The sequence below is a fragment of the Paramormyrops kingsleyae genome, chromosome 24 (assembly GCF_048594095.1).
Source record: "Paramormyrops kingsleyae isolate MSU_618 chromosome 24, PKINGS_0.4, whole genome shotgun sequence".
NCBI lineage: Eukaryota > Metazoa > Chordata > Actinopteri > Osteoglossiformes > Mormyridae > Paramormyrops > Paramormyrops kingsleyae.
In genome coordinates this window covers 1576957-1591309 of record NC_132820.1, presented here as the reverse complement: position 1 = coordinate 1591309, position 14353 = coordinate 1576957, and the positions used below count along the sequence as shown (strand labels likewise).

General features: G+C 41.3%; 1 protein-coding gene across 2 annotated transcripts in view; it reads right to left on the bottom strand.

Moving 5' to 3' along the window:
• The window catches only part of LOC140582249 (NLR family CARD domain-containing protein 3-like), a 136764-nt gene that overhangs the window by 76824 nt on the left and 45587 nt on the right, over positions 1–14353 (bottom strand). The window lies entirely within an intron of this gene.

Here is a 14353-nt window from a genome sequence, read left to right as displayed (position 1 = left end):
TTAAGAGAAAGAATACAGGGAGTGGTACAAATGAGCAGTTGTCCTGCCCCCTTTTACTCATTTTGGATGCTTAAATTACTAAATTGTGATTTTAATGCTAATCTGTATGATTCTATGGTCTGAGTGAGTCTCCAGTACTACATGAATGGTAAACTTAAAAACTCTACTTCTCTTAGCTTAATGATATTTTCTTTTACTGTGTACGATTGGTAGAAATGAAAATCGTGATTTGCCTCTCAGCTTGTGTGTGTGTGTGTGTGTGTGTGTGCATGCGGTGTATCAACAATGACAATTAATCACTAAATTCTAAACAAACCCACATATAAAACCCCTTCCCCACCCTCCCCAGACACCTATAAAACACAGCATTCTTGCTCTCCCCCCCCCCCCCACTCATTTTGTGAAAAAGCATGTCTGTTGGCAAGACTACAGCTCGTGTCTTGAGTCGTACATACTATGACCCCAGCCACCCGGGGTCATACGGAGGGGCCTCCAGACTGCAGAGAGCCGTGCAGGAAGATACGGGGAAAAAAAGTGGCTACTGATGACATCAGAAAGTGGCTGTCTATGCAAGACAGTTATACTTTACATAAGCCGGCTAAAAAGAATTTCCCCAGGAACAGAGTTTTTAATACCGAGAGCCATGTATCAGCGGCAGGCCGGTTTATGCGACATGCAAGGGCTGGCCACGTACAACGACAGGTTAAAGTATCTCCTTACGGTGATTGATGTTTTTTCCTAAAAGGCCTACTTGCGTGTGTTAAGAAACAAGACAGGGGTGGTTGTAACGGAGGCCTTTGATTTTATTTTAACCGAGGGGGCGTGTCCCTCAAGTTACACACGGATGCGGGTAATGAGTTTTCAGAATGAACTTTTCAGAAACTTTTAAAAAGTCATAAAATCACCCATTTCACCATTTAACCGAACGTTAAAAGAGAGGATGTCCAAGTCAAATTGTATTTTCTTACAGCTTGAAAACTACATCTTTTCATTGTGCCACACATACAATGTGTAGTGTACATTTGAATGTGTAGTGTACACATTCAAATGTAACACTTTTTAATAAAGTAAAAACATTTTGCCCGCAAATAATTCTATTAAACAGTAATATCAGCGACCGCTCTCCCTTAACTACAAGAGTAGCAGGACTGCACACATTAATTTAACATGGGAGTGTGTGGTGTGTGTTCCCTCTCGGGGGAGGGGGTCAGCAGGCGGGTGTTACAGCCCCCGCCCACCACCACCTCGCAGCTTCCCGGGGCCGAGGGAGATGACCTGTCACCGTGCCTTCCCTCCGCCCTCTCCGGGTTCCCCTGACGGTACGGCCCTGTCTTGTTTCTTAACACACGCAAGTAGGCCTTTTAGGAAAAAACATCAATCACCGTAAGGAGATACTTTAACCTGTCGTTGTACGTGGCCAGCCCTTGCATGTCGCATAAACCGGCCTGCCGCTGATACATGGCTCTCGGTATTAAAAACTCTGTTCCTGGGGAAATTCTTTTTAGCCGGCTTATGTAAAGTATAACTGTCTTGCATAGACAGCCACTCTCTGATGTCATCAGTAGCCACTTTTTTTCCCCGTATCTTCCTGCACGGCTCTCTGCAGTCTGGAGGCTCCTCCGTATGACCCCGGGTGGCTGGGGTCATAGTATGTACGACTCAAGACACGAGCTGTAGTCTTGGCAACAGACATGCTTTTCACAAAATGAGAGGGGGGGTGAGAGCAAGAATGCTGTGTTTTATAGGTGTCTGGGGAGGGTGGGGAGGGGGTTTTATATGTGGGTTTGTTTAGAATTTAGTGATTAATTGTCATTGTTGATACACCGCATGCACACACACACACACACACACACACACACACACACACACACACACACACAAGCTGAGAGGCAAATCACGATTTCCATTTCTACCAATCGTACACAGTAAAAGAAAATATCATTAAGCTAAGAGAAGTAGAGTTTTTAAGTTTACCATTCATGTAGTACTGGAGACTCACTCAGACCATAGAATCATACAGATTAGCATTAAAATCACAATTTAGTAATTTAAGCATCCAAAATGAGTAAAAGGGGGCAGGACAACTGCTCATTTGTACCACTCCCTGTATTCTTTCTCTTAATGCTACACCATGGGGTTCCCACAACAGGCCTTAAAGAAACCTCTGTCCAGGACAGGTTACTTGTCACTCAGGTGGACCATAGTCATCAATGATGAGATATTTACCTATTTCATTAAATGATTTAAAAAATAATACTTGAATATTATAAAGGAACAGTATAGCAACATGTAGTCTATGGGCAAGAAACATTCGGCATACAACACAATGTTTTAAGCAGCAGGCAGGCATTCTTTAACCACAGGACTTGTTCACCATGTCATATTAGCCAGTCTTTAGTCCTGACAAACTGCAACTACATTTTTCCATGAGACGCTTCCACGAAATGGTCATATATAACATGCCTTCAGAAATTCATCACACACTGTCTGATATTACATTACAATTCATAAAATGCCTGGGGTGAACCTAAAACAAAGGAAGATGACGCTTCACGATTCTAATACACATATCACTTAATTTCAGAGTACCGCAATTCACTGCATAACTTCTACTGCAAGAATCCTAAACCGACATGCCAATTAAAATCAGGCTCAGCCGACACTTCTAGCTGCGGAAAAAAATACAATTGTGACCAATTTAAATTCGGGCCTCAATGTCTGCCTTTTAAAACACAACGCTTTATTCCCTATATATTTGTCTAAATACAAATAGATTTCAAAATGCTGTCGATTGATGAGCAACACATGATCTGTCTATACATACCGGCGACTGGTTTGTTCCGCTGATATAATCATGTTTCCTTGATAGCTTTAACATGTGGTGACATTTCAGTGACATTGTTTTAAAATACTCTAATTGGTGACTACAGTAAATCAGAACTAATGTAAGGTGATTAGAGGCTACTTGAAATTAAAAAAATTAAGAATGTTAACAAAACCGAATGAGCCTTTAACTGTTTTACGTTAAAGAAAGCGTCCATGTTTGTCGCTATACTTAAGCACATGTTGGCATAGGCGCATGTAGTTTATTGTCCCCACGACCGTACGCTTCTCCATCACCTATCAAACACTAGGCCGACTGTGCTTAGGTAACCACACACACACACACACACACACGCAAACCAGAAAAATATGCACATGCTTCTGGGAGATTTCAATAGTTTTGTACGTTTATTTATTTATTTATTTTAATGGTGATTAGGTTTTCTTCTAAACCGTGTATGTACTAAATGAAAAAGACCAGCTAAAAAATGTTATCGCTCGCCAGCTCCCTATAAGAATCAGCAAAACCCTGACATTGCAGCATTAATAAGCGCAAATATACACGATCCTGGCTAAAGTGTCTCGGGGATAGTTAGCCGCACCTTAAGAACGTCAGAGCCCCACTGTTCGCAGCGTTACATCAGCTAGCAGCTCGTGCGCCTCACCGCAGACTCCCTCGTGCTCAGAGCCATTGTGTCCGACATATTATATGAATGAATGGGTGCCTTTTTATTGTCACTATACACATGTACAATGAGAATAAAAGCAGATCCTCCAGTGAAAACATGTATGTAGAACACACAACAAACAATAAACAAATAGTGCAAAAAACTCAGTCACTACTGTTAACTTAACATCCCGGATGTCTTACGTATAGGCCACGGGATCACCTTGTAGGAAAACCATTTACTAGAAAGCCGTCTTTATTAAAAATAACTAAGGCTTTATTCTTTAAAGTTTTTAATGTGTTTTAATGCGACCGCTAAATGCAGTTTACAAGCTCCTACTGTTATAAATAAAATGCTATTAAACCAGGTGCACTCGAAGTTACAGCTTTTTATGCTTCAGCTAAAAAACAATTTTGGAAAACTCAGCATACAGTATAATGAATGGAAAGAATGGTTACAGATTCGTTGATGCACAAAATGCTGGTGGATCGTTCTCTCACGGCGGAGACATTCTCTTGCGATGGACCTGACCCTATACACTGGGTACATGGGAACCATTGCTGAAGTAAGGATCTAATGTGTAGGTGTCGAGTCTCACGGTTAAAAGCCCCAGTCCCCGTGTGGCTCAGGGTTCAAAAGCTGCTAAAGATTGATATATTCCACGAGAGGTTCCCACCACCCCGCAAAAATTAGTACATTTTAAAAACATGACCGTGCTGCATACATATAACAAAATGTATGTACAACTTTTATTTTGAATAATAAAATACCTGTACATGTTACATTTTAAAACTCATTTGATAAATGTACACACACATTTTTGTACAAGTTTGAAAAATAAAACACACGTATACATGTTACATTTTAAAACCCTTGTGCAACTTTGAAGAAAAAAAAAAAAAAACTTCATGTTATATTAACAAAATCTGCTTTGATAAAGAGCCTACAAATTTTTTGCAACTTTGTTTTTGTAAAATAAAAGCCACGTTCATATTAGATTTCAAAACTGATTCGCAAAATGAATGCATAAAACTTTGTACAAACACGCTTGCGCTGCGTACACATAACAAAACGTTTTTGTACAACGCGTCTAGAAAATAAAACACCCGAACATTTTTAAAGCATCTGTACATCTTACTTTGAAAAACTTTCATGTTACATTTTTTAAAACATCTGTACATCTTACTTTGAAAAACTTTCATGTTACATTTTAAAACATCTGTACATCTTACTTTGAAAAACTTTCATATTACATTTTAAAACATCTGTACATCTTTGAAAAACTTTCATATTACATTTTAAAATATCTGTACATCTTACTTTGAAAAAACTTTCATATGTTACATTTTAAAACATCTGTACATCTTATTTTGAAAAAACTTTCATGTTACACTAACAAATTCATTCGATGACATATTTTTAAAGACTTACAACACCCTTTTTGCGATGCTGCTAGTTTTTACAGTTCGGTATCCAAAAGGCAGTTTCCCCACTAGTCAACAATCTGCGTTTGTCGTAGACGTCCCTGACATTTTTATTGAGGTCTATTAAACGTTTTCACGTCGCGTTTGATTTTGTTATAGTGCGGCATTATGGGGAATTATCCCGCTGCCTTTCATTTAACACGCTTAACCTTCGGCCTATGTTAGCTTTCTGTTCCTGTCTCTTATGTTAGACGGGTCGGTGTCAAGCAGCACGTGTCTTACATCAGCCATAAGATACCCTCAAAACAATTATTTATCATCCAATTTGTTTCTTACTTCTTGGTTACCTTGTTAGGCTTCCTTATCCATGAAAATATTGGTTTTAATATTTTTGGTGTGGCTTTCTGGACCTTTCTTTTGACAGCATTAATCTCGTTTTCAATAAAAAATAATGAAAAAATAAACCTCTAAAGAATTATATAAATAAACTGAACTGGTCTTATCTTACCTTACATGTGTGGGGATGCCTTACCTTGATTTTGTTTTAATTTATTTAGTTTAAATAGAGATTCCTGACAAAGTCAAAAAGCTTTGATGCAGTATATATTTAGAAAAAAAGGTTCTTGGGTGTGCTATATAGAACTATAGGGGTTCTAACCAGAGGAAATATAACCATTGCCTTCAAAAAGGTGCTATTTCTTTTAATTGAGAATGTCCAAGGAGTGTCATATATGTACCAATCTAAAAGGTTCAATATGGAGCCTTTTGTTTTAAGAGTATGCACAAATGTATGTGGTGCTTTTATGCATGTTAAACTTAAAAATGGGTCGGTGCCGACCCTAACAGCACAGGAAGGTTATTAATAATGTCTCTAAGGATGGTAGCAAACAGGGCTCTTGGGCCGTCGCTTCACCAGACGCTGCGGGTGGCGAGTCGTGTTGAGCAAAGTAAACCGCATCATTTTCATCATTATTAGCGTTGTTGATGTTGTCTATTTCATTTAATAGCGCTTCAGGTATAGGAGGGGGGTGTTGCTCCGTCCATACCTGCTGATTCAGGTCTTGCGTAGATTTTCTCTTGACCGGTCCGCGCCGTCTCTTGTACATAGAAAACAGGGAATACCTATTATTAGAATAAGTTATAATGTATAGTGTTTAATGTATAGCGTTTATCATATGTATAAAAGAAATAATATACTCACTCTATGCATGTCCCGTGTAGTTTTCTCTTTCCAGTGGGGTACTTGTGTCTCTTTACCAAAGGAGGGAAACCCTGCTCGGCATACTAAAAATATCTGCGGTTGGTTACTTCTTAGGATTCTTTAAGGAGAAATATACGTCCTGTCAAGTTTTATCTGATGTCTATTTCGATGTACGTTTTAACTGCGCAGACGGTATGGGGGGAGTCGGGGGAAAAGACAAAACTTTTAACAAAATTTACTGAAATACAAAATGTCCAACTTGATGTGTGGCCCAAATTACAGTTTGACCGGGATTTGACCTATCGGGATGTACATAGGTTGCATGAGGAAAAACACAAGTTTGAAAAAAACTACCACACAAGGCCAAACTGATGCTACTGCTGCAGGGGGGTGTCGGCTTTCACGCACACACACACACACACACACACACACACACACACACACACACAGACGGTCAAACTACTGCTAAGCGTTTTTTACTGGACGTCAGACCCTCCTCCTCCTCTCATTCTTAGCTCCAACTTGTTCATTCTCACAGGGTTTCTTTCAGTCTCGCGCAGCACAACTCTCAGCTCTCCGGCATCGCTCTCTCCGAGTCCTTTGCGGATTATCCAAAGCCACGGGACCTTACCACGGTACCGCACCAGACACAGCATCGCTCTCTCCGAGCCCTTTTCTACGGATTCTCCAAAGCCCGGGACCTTACCACGGTGGTACAGCGTACGCTCACACTCCATCAGGTAACCCACCCACTCAGACCCAGTGTTTGGGACCTTAACGCACCAACCCCCCTGCTCAGTCCCCTGCTCGGCACCCGGTGGATGCACACAAAACACCACACTCATAAGCACTCTCCTCAATATAAAATAATAATAATTAAATAATAATAAATAATTAAATTATAATAAATAAATAAACTATATACAAATAAACCCCTATCCCAACGCTCAACTGGCTCACAGCCAAAAAAAATAGCCCCCCCCCCCCCCCCCCCCCATGACGTCACCCGGCTTACAGCCCGGACCTGTCACTTTTTGATTTATTTGACCTTTGTGACCTTTGACCCAACCTGTCATTTTGACATAAGCGGCATTCTCCATCTCTCTCTGACGCGTATTTGTCAAAAAGAAAAAAGTCAATAAAAAATACGTAATTCCACATATATATTACAGTTTTTTCTGATTGCTTAAGCACATTTTTTGTAACTATTGGCTATTTTTGCAAAACTCTACACACAAATAAGAAAACCTTTCACCCAATTATCAAAACATTGTAGTTCTCTTGCAAAAGCGAACACAGCTAGATGAACTCTTCAGACCTTCGTAAAAATGGTGTTTTCGTATCAAACAGTACACGCAAGCCATCATCTACTAAGCACACAATGCGCCAACTGCACACTGATGGTATGAATACAAAACACATCTGGCTTTTGCTTTCTCTGTGTACAGATGTCAATTTGAGGTCATACTTTTGTCATAGTGTCATGTAAACATACAAGGATCCAAACTTCAAGTATTGGTGTTTATTCACACTCATCAAAACCAAGACAAAGTCAGAACACAAAATAGTAATTTCACAAAAAAAAAGGGAAAAAAAAAGACAATCAGCCTACATCATGTCGTCTTTCTGGGTCCGGCCACAAAATTTCGTCCACATCGCATGCGATATCCTCCAGTCCAAGGCACCGGGGGAAATATCTCCTTGAATGCCGTATCCAGGCCTGACATGATGCCTGGTCAATATCTCCACATGCCTCCTCCATTGCCTGTAAAAGGGCTACCTTTTCCCCTCTGCCTCTGGGTGAGGCAGGTCACCAGGGGTGGGTCACTGAGCTGCTGGGGGTGGGGGCCCTCCAGGGGCCGCCCTCCAGGGGCCGCTCTCCAGGGGCCGCTCTCCAGGGGACGCCCTCCCGCCCCCTGGTCTCTCCCGCCCTGGGCTGGGCCAACCTACTGGCTCCGCTTCTTTTAATGCATCACACCAGAACAGCCTTCTGTCTCCCACTCATACAGACAGACACACAAAAACACCCTAGAATAGGGGCGGCATGACATGCAGGGTGTGGTCTGCCTGGGGTGGGGGGTCATGAGTGGGGCCCTGTCCTGGAGGTTGCTGTGCCCCTCCCTCTGGCCCCCTCACGGTGTGCGGTGGGCCGGCCTGCCAGAGCCCATGGGGAACACTGGCGATTCATCAGGCCTTGGCTGGATGCAGAGATATTCTGGCCAAATAACCCCCCCCCATCAGTCTTCCCTTTGATCCTTCTCATCACTTTCATCTCTGCCACCCAAAATATCACTTTCACTTTCCCGAACATACAAGGGGACACACAGACACACACACACACACACACACACACACATACAGACACACACACACATACAGACACATACAGACATACAGACACACACACATACACACACACAGACACACACACATACAGACACACACACATACACACACACAGACATACAGACACACGCACATACAGACATACAGACACACGCACAGACACACACACACACGCACACACACATACATAGACAGACAGACACACACACACACACACAAAGGGACACACATACACACACACACAGTGACACACATACACACACACACACAGACACACACAGTGACACACACACACAGTGACACACATACACACACACACACACACACACACAGACACACACAGTGACACACACACACAGACACACACAGTGACACACACACACACGCCCCTCGTTAAGGGTAAAGTACAGTACACACCCTCACAGTCCTCACATATATACTGCATAATAACACCTAGTGCTTCTGTCACTGCAGTTTTTCCTGTTGATTTTTTCTTTCTCTCTCCTTCTTCCTTCTGGTTGTTTTTCTGTTACTTTTCAGATTAATGCCTTAGTGTTAACTTGTTGTGTGTTTCCTCACCATAAATAAACACAAACAAACAAATAAATAAAGATGAAGGTCACAAATGGTGCAGAGACAATAAATTAACTAGATGATGTGGTTTTGTAACCATATTTCACTGTAACAGTCTCTGCCATGTTGTGAAAAGTTGAATCAACATGACATATTTCATAAAGAGATAAAGGCCTCAGCACGTCTGCGGGCCCTTAACCCCCAGCTCCCTGGGTGCCGCTACAGGAGGCTGCCCTTCGCGGGCAACTAACTCCACAATGAGCAAGTTGAGGGAGGCGTAAAAGACAATTTCTATTAATTAAGTATCAATTATTATTATTGCTTACATTGCCTTTATTTGATGTAGGAGCCCGTTAAAAAGGGGGTGTTTCATTGTCTGTCTCTCTGCTGCTCCCGCATGCTCTACGTATATATATGTCATCGGAAGAAAGGTCCGCTTTAGCAGTTGTGTTTTCTCTCCTTGTCCTTACAACTAGCAAATAAATGTAAGTAAATCTTCAGTTATAATGGTGTCTATTTTGGTCATTATATTACAGTTTTTTCCAATCATTTTAACGCGTGTCTCAATACCATGTCCACTTTTTCAAAACACTTAACACATGCACCATACCATTGGACCATGTGAGCTAAACTATGTATACGTTTGCATTGTTTTGACACAATATGCATTCAATCACCACTTCCCCCAAATTTCATGAATACTTCTCTCAGTCAGTGTTCGCCACCAGCAAAACTTTGTAACACTACATGCTGATTTTTCAGACGTTTAGATAATCTGTTCAAAACAGTTAACTTTCAGGTCAAAACCTAATGAAATTTAGAGCACTGTCAATTGAAACATGCTGCATTTTGACAGACAAAGGACACTATGCACTTGCACTAACACAAATAATTGTGCTTTTAGCAGAAATTTCCTAATTTTGTTTTTGTTTGCTGCTTCGTTACCATCTACACCATCTATACAAATGAGGCCATGGAGTGTCCCTTTCCTTTTTGCAAGGCAACACAATGTAATCTGTGCAAAAACAGTGGGTATGGCAACACATATATTACAGTACAACATTTACATGTATTCATTTAGCAGGCACTTTTATCCAAAGCGACTTACAGTGAAGTACTATATCTACAGAGACAGTCCCCCCTTGCTTAAGGGCACAATGATGGCACCTCCTGGGAGTGAATTCACAATCTTCTGGGGTTCCTAATGGGAGCCCAGCCAGATCCTTAACTACTAGACCACCACCATCCCCCTAGATCAGAGATCTCCAAGTCCGGTCCTGGAGAGCTACTGTCCAGTAGGTTTTCTATCCTACCTGGCTTCTGATGAGCCACACCTGTTCCTGGTATTTACTTGAGTATAGGTGTGACTCATCAAAAGCCAGGTAGGATAGAAAAACTTACTGGACAGTAGCTCTCCAGGACTGGAGTTGGAGACCCCTGCCCTAGATCACCCCAAGCATTTTACAATGGTTGAAGCTGGAAAGCTGAATGAAAACACACACCAGCCTGAAATTTCAGCTAAGAACCTATCTAGGAATTTGTTTGGTTAGTGCCAATTTGCCATATGTACAAAAGGGGCCATCTTTGGATTGGCATTTTCTGCTAGGAATGAAATATTTACATACTGCAAAAAAGAAACAGCAACACTTACATGATTTCTAATGAAATATATTGCAGCATTTCAGAATTGGTTGGTATTACAATTTTCCCATGCAAAAGTAGTTCTTGTTTATTTTATTTTTACAATGCAACATGACAGTAATTTGTGCCAAACTGGAGGATACAGCCACACTTTATATATGTAATTTGCAATGCTGAAAGTTGTTAGTGTTTTTTAGCCCAATGAACATTGAGTGCCCCAGTAGTGTTGTTGGCTGACAGCATTTGTCATGGTTATGGCAGCATGAGTCACTTTTGGGTGAATTGTGAAACGTTTTGGTGGTTGTAGGGCATTTTGCACCAAAGGTTAAGTGGTGTGCTCAGTTGTGCATTGGTACAGCCCACTGTGTTAAGTGTTTTGAAAAAGTGGACATGGTATTGAGACAAGTGTGAAAATGATTGGAAAAAACTGTAAAAGGTTTCCACTACATGCCATTGTGATTCTGCCATTAAGTGTTAAGATGTTTCCAAAACATCCTCTGTGGGACCAGAAATCACATTATCTCCACTGCTTGTTATTTTAAGTGTTCGTCTATTTCCTGTTTTTTGATCAACATTATTACCTAAATATCCTGTATCTTAAATATTAGCTTATATTTCTATTAGCATAAACTGCTGCAATCCAGCAATGTGGTATTTTAGTCACTTATAGCTTTGGTTCATTCTGAACAGATACATGAAATTTGGTGTATTTTGCATTTGTTGAAGCCATATTACAGTTTTTCTCGATTGCTAAAACACTATAACCAATCTTTTGAACCAAAATTTCAAAACCATAATGCTATTTTTCAAAAAGCACACCCATTTCCCTGAACTATAAATACTATTCCCCTGCTTTAACACATGAGTCAGATTTGGTGAACTGTTACTGCAAAACTCTACACACAAATCCCTAAATTTTTCAGTGCTTACACCATGTGGTCATTTAGAAAGCACTAGCATTCAATAATGTTAACTTAAGTCAGCAGAGTTTAAGCTCAGTTAGCACACAATTAACCAAGTGGAAACACTAGGAGTCAAAATTTATCACACACCAATCAGAAACTTTGATGGATAGATAAAAGGGCCAAAGTCAGCTCATTCAGGTTTGAAACAATGGATCCAAAGAGATGCAAAGGAGGAGGTCGAGGAAGAGGAGTAGAAGGAGGTCCAGGACATCAGGGAGGACGAGGTGGAGGAACATAATTGGCCATTGGGCTATTGTAAATGTCCCTAGTCAGCGTGGAGGGAATGTCACTATGTGCGCAGCCATCAGCCAACGAGGGGGACTCCACCGCCATGCCATTCTAGGACCCTATAACACTATGCTTCTCCTTGCTTTTCTTGATGGTCTAAGACAACATATGTTCCAGCTGGACTACAGGGAACCAACACAGCCAGAGCAGCCTCACTACGTTGTTGTAGTGAGGCTGGATAACGTCAGCTTCCATCGCGCTGCTCTGGTTCATGACTGGTTTACCAATAACCCAAGGTTTTCTAACATCTTTCTGCCTGCATACTCTCCCTTTCTAAACCCGATAGAGGAGTTATTTTCGGCATGGCGGTGGAAAGTGTACGACAGAACCTTATGTCCGTGTTCACCTCCTCCAGGCCATGGAAGAAGCCTGCCTAGACATATCAGTAGATGCATGCCAGGGGTGGATCAGGCATGCATGAGGATTTTACCCCCACTGCCTGGCTAGGGCCAATATAGCCTGTGATGTGGATGAGATTCTCTGGCCTGATCCAGACCAAAGACAGGATGCTGAGGTGGAATAATGTTTTTGGTGTGTGTTGTACTGTATAGTACATGAATAAAAATGTGTCACTGTATATACATTGGTTGCGTCTTTTGTGTTCATCATGTGAAAAGATTTTTGAGGGGAAGAACCACAAGCAACATAACTTGCCAGTTTTGGCAATATTGTTTTTAATTTATTGCACCAATGTGTAAGACTATGTTGTAGTGTGTGTGTTTTGAGGCCTTGTGTGTGATGTCTGTGCGCAAAGTTTGGTTTTTCAGCAACAGTGAATGGTTTTGAGTGTAGAGCTTCATTTTGACCTGAAAATACGATGTTTGGGAAATTGGGTGAGACGTTATGGATTTGTGTTTACTGTTTTGAGAATACGAGGCATAGTTTCAAGAAGTGTGTTTAAGCAATCGAGAAAAACTGTAATTTCACTCCAGATCAGTGGGATCAGATATAAAATGGAAAAAGTTAATAACATTTAAAATGAACCTGATGTCGTTAAAATAAAAATGAATGGTGTCACTACAGGATTTTGTGAAAAAGACGGGGTCTTAGAAACCCCAGTTTGCAGGACGTGCCAATCAATAGTGGGAGCAAAAGGAGGCTTTAGCCCTGGTTATCCCTCCACCATCCACTAGGGGGTGGAATTGTTCTTTACAAGTGCTTTTATACAGTCATAGCTACACTCGTATTTTAAATGTATCTCATTTGCCAAAAAAAAAGAGAGAAGACACACAATAAACAAATTTAAAGATGAATCTGACTGGTTTTTGCATCATTATAATTGTTTTGTTCAAAGTTTCTACAGATAACACAATAATGTCATCACTTCTGTTGGCCACAATAATTGTGTGGTGAAAATCTGATATCTTTACAGCCCTAAATTACAGTTTACAACATTAAATTCCCAGTAGTACTGACCTCGGTATCTCCAGTTTACAGTGTGGAATACCCAGTAATACTGACCTCAGTATGTCCAGTTTACAGTGTGGAATACCCAGTAATACTGACCTCAGTATGTCCAGTTTACACTTGGAATCCCCCAGTCCAGCAGAGAGCAGCTTCACTCCTGAATCCTGCAGGTCATTGTCACTCAGGTCCAGCTCTCTCAGGTGTGAGGAGTTTGTTCTAAGAGCTGAAGCCAGCACCTCACAGCATTTATCTGTGAGATTACAGCTGTCCAACCTGGAAAAGAAAACATTTTAAGACACAACCAAATACACAGCCTGTACATCGTTAGTGGTACTCTGGATTATTAACAATGTTTGTGAAAATAGTATGTAAACGTTATATGTAAATCTTCCCTTGACAATATTCAGACCAATGAAACAGTTTCCACTGCAGTCGTCAGCCATCTTACTGGCAGGTTTCCCCAAACTGACTAGTAACTCTGAAAGGAGGAGATGTGAACATCCCCAGCAGCTAATGCAGGCCTGTCAGGCTGTGTTGCTTCTCGGTCCAGCCTATCTAATGCATGGCTTGTTTTATGTCAAAATTGTACTAATTATGAAATCAAACAAGTGATTACCAGGAAAAAAGCTTTAACACCCCATTACTGGCAGGGATTAAGCTTAACTGGCCTAAACTAACAGATATTTAAAATAATATGGTCCCTGCAAACACAGCACAGTGAGTCAGTGGGCAGCACCTCCTGGGTTTGGGGTTCGAATCCTCCTGCTTCTCTGCTGTGAGGGGAGTTTTCTCCATGATTCATGTGTTTTCTCTGTGTGCAACAGTTTCCTCACACAGACATGCAGTTTGGCTAATTGGTGTCTGTAAATTACCTGTGCTGTGTGTCAGTGTGTGTTCTGTGACAGACCAGCATCCCACCCGGGGTGTCACCCTCCCTTCCACCCTATACTGTATGGGATAGGATCTAGGCTCCCTGTCCAGGATAAGCAGCTGGGAGATGGATATATGGATGGATAT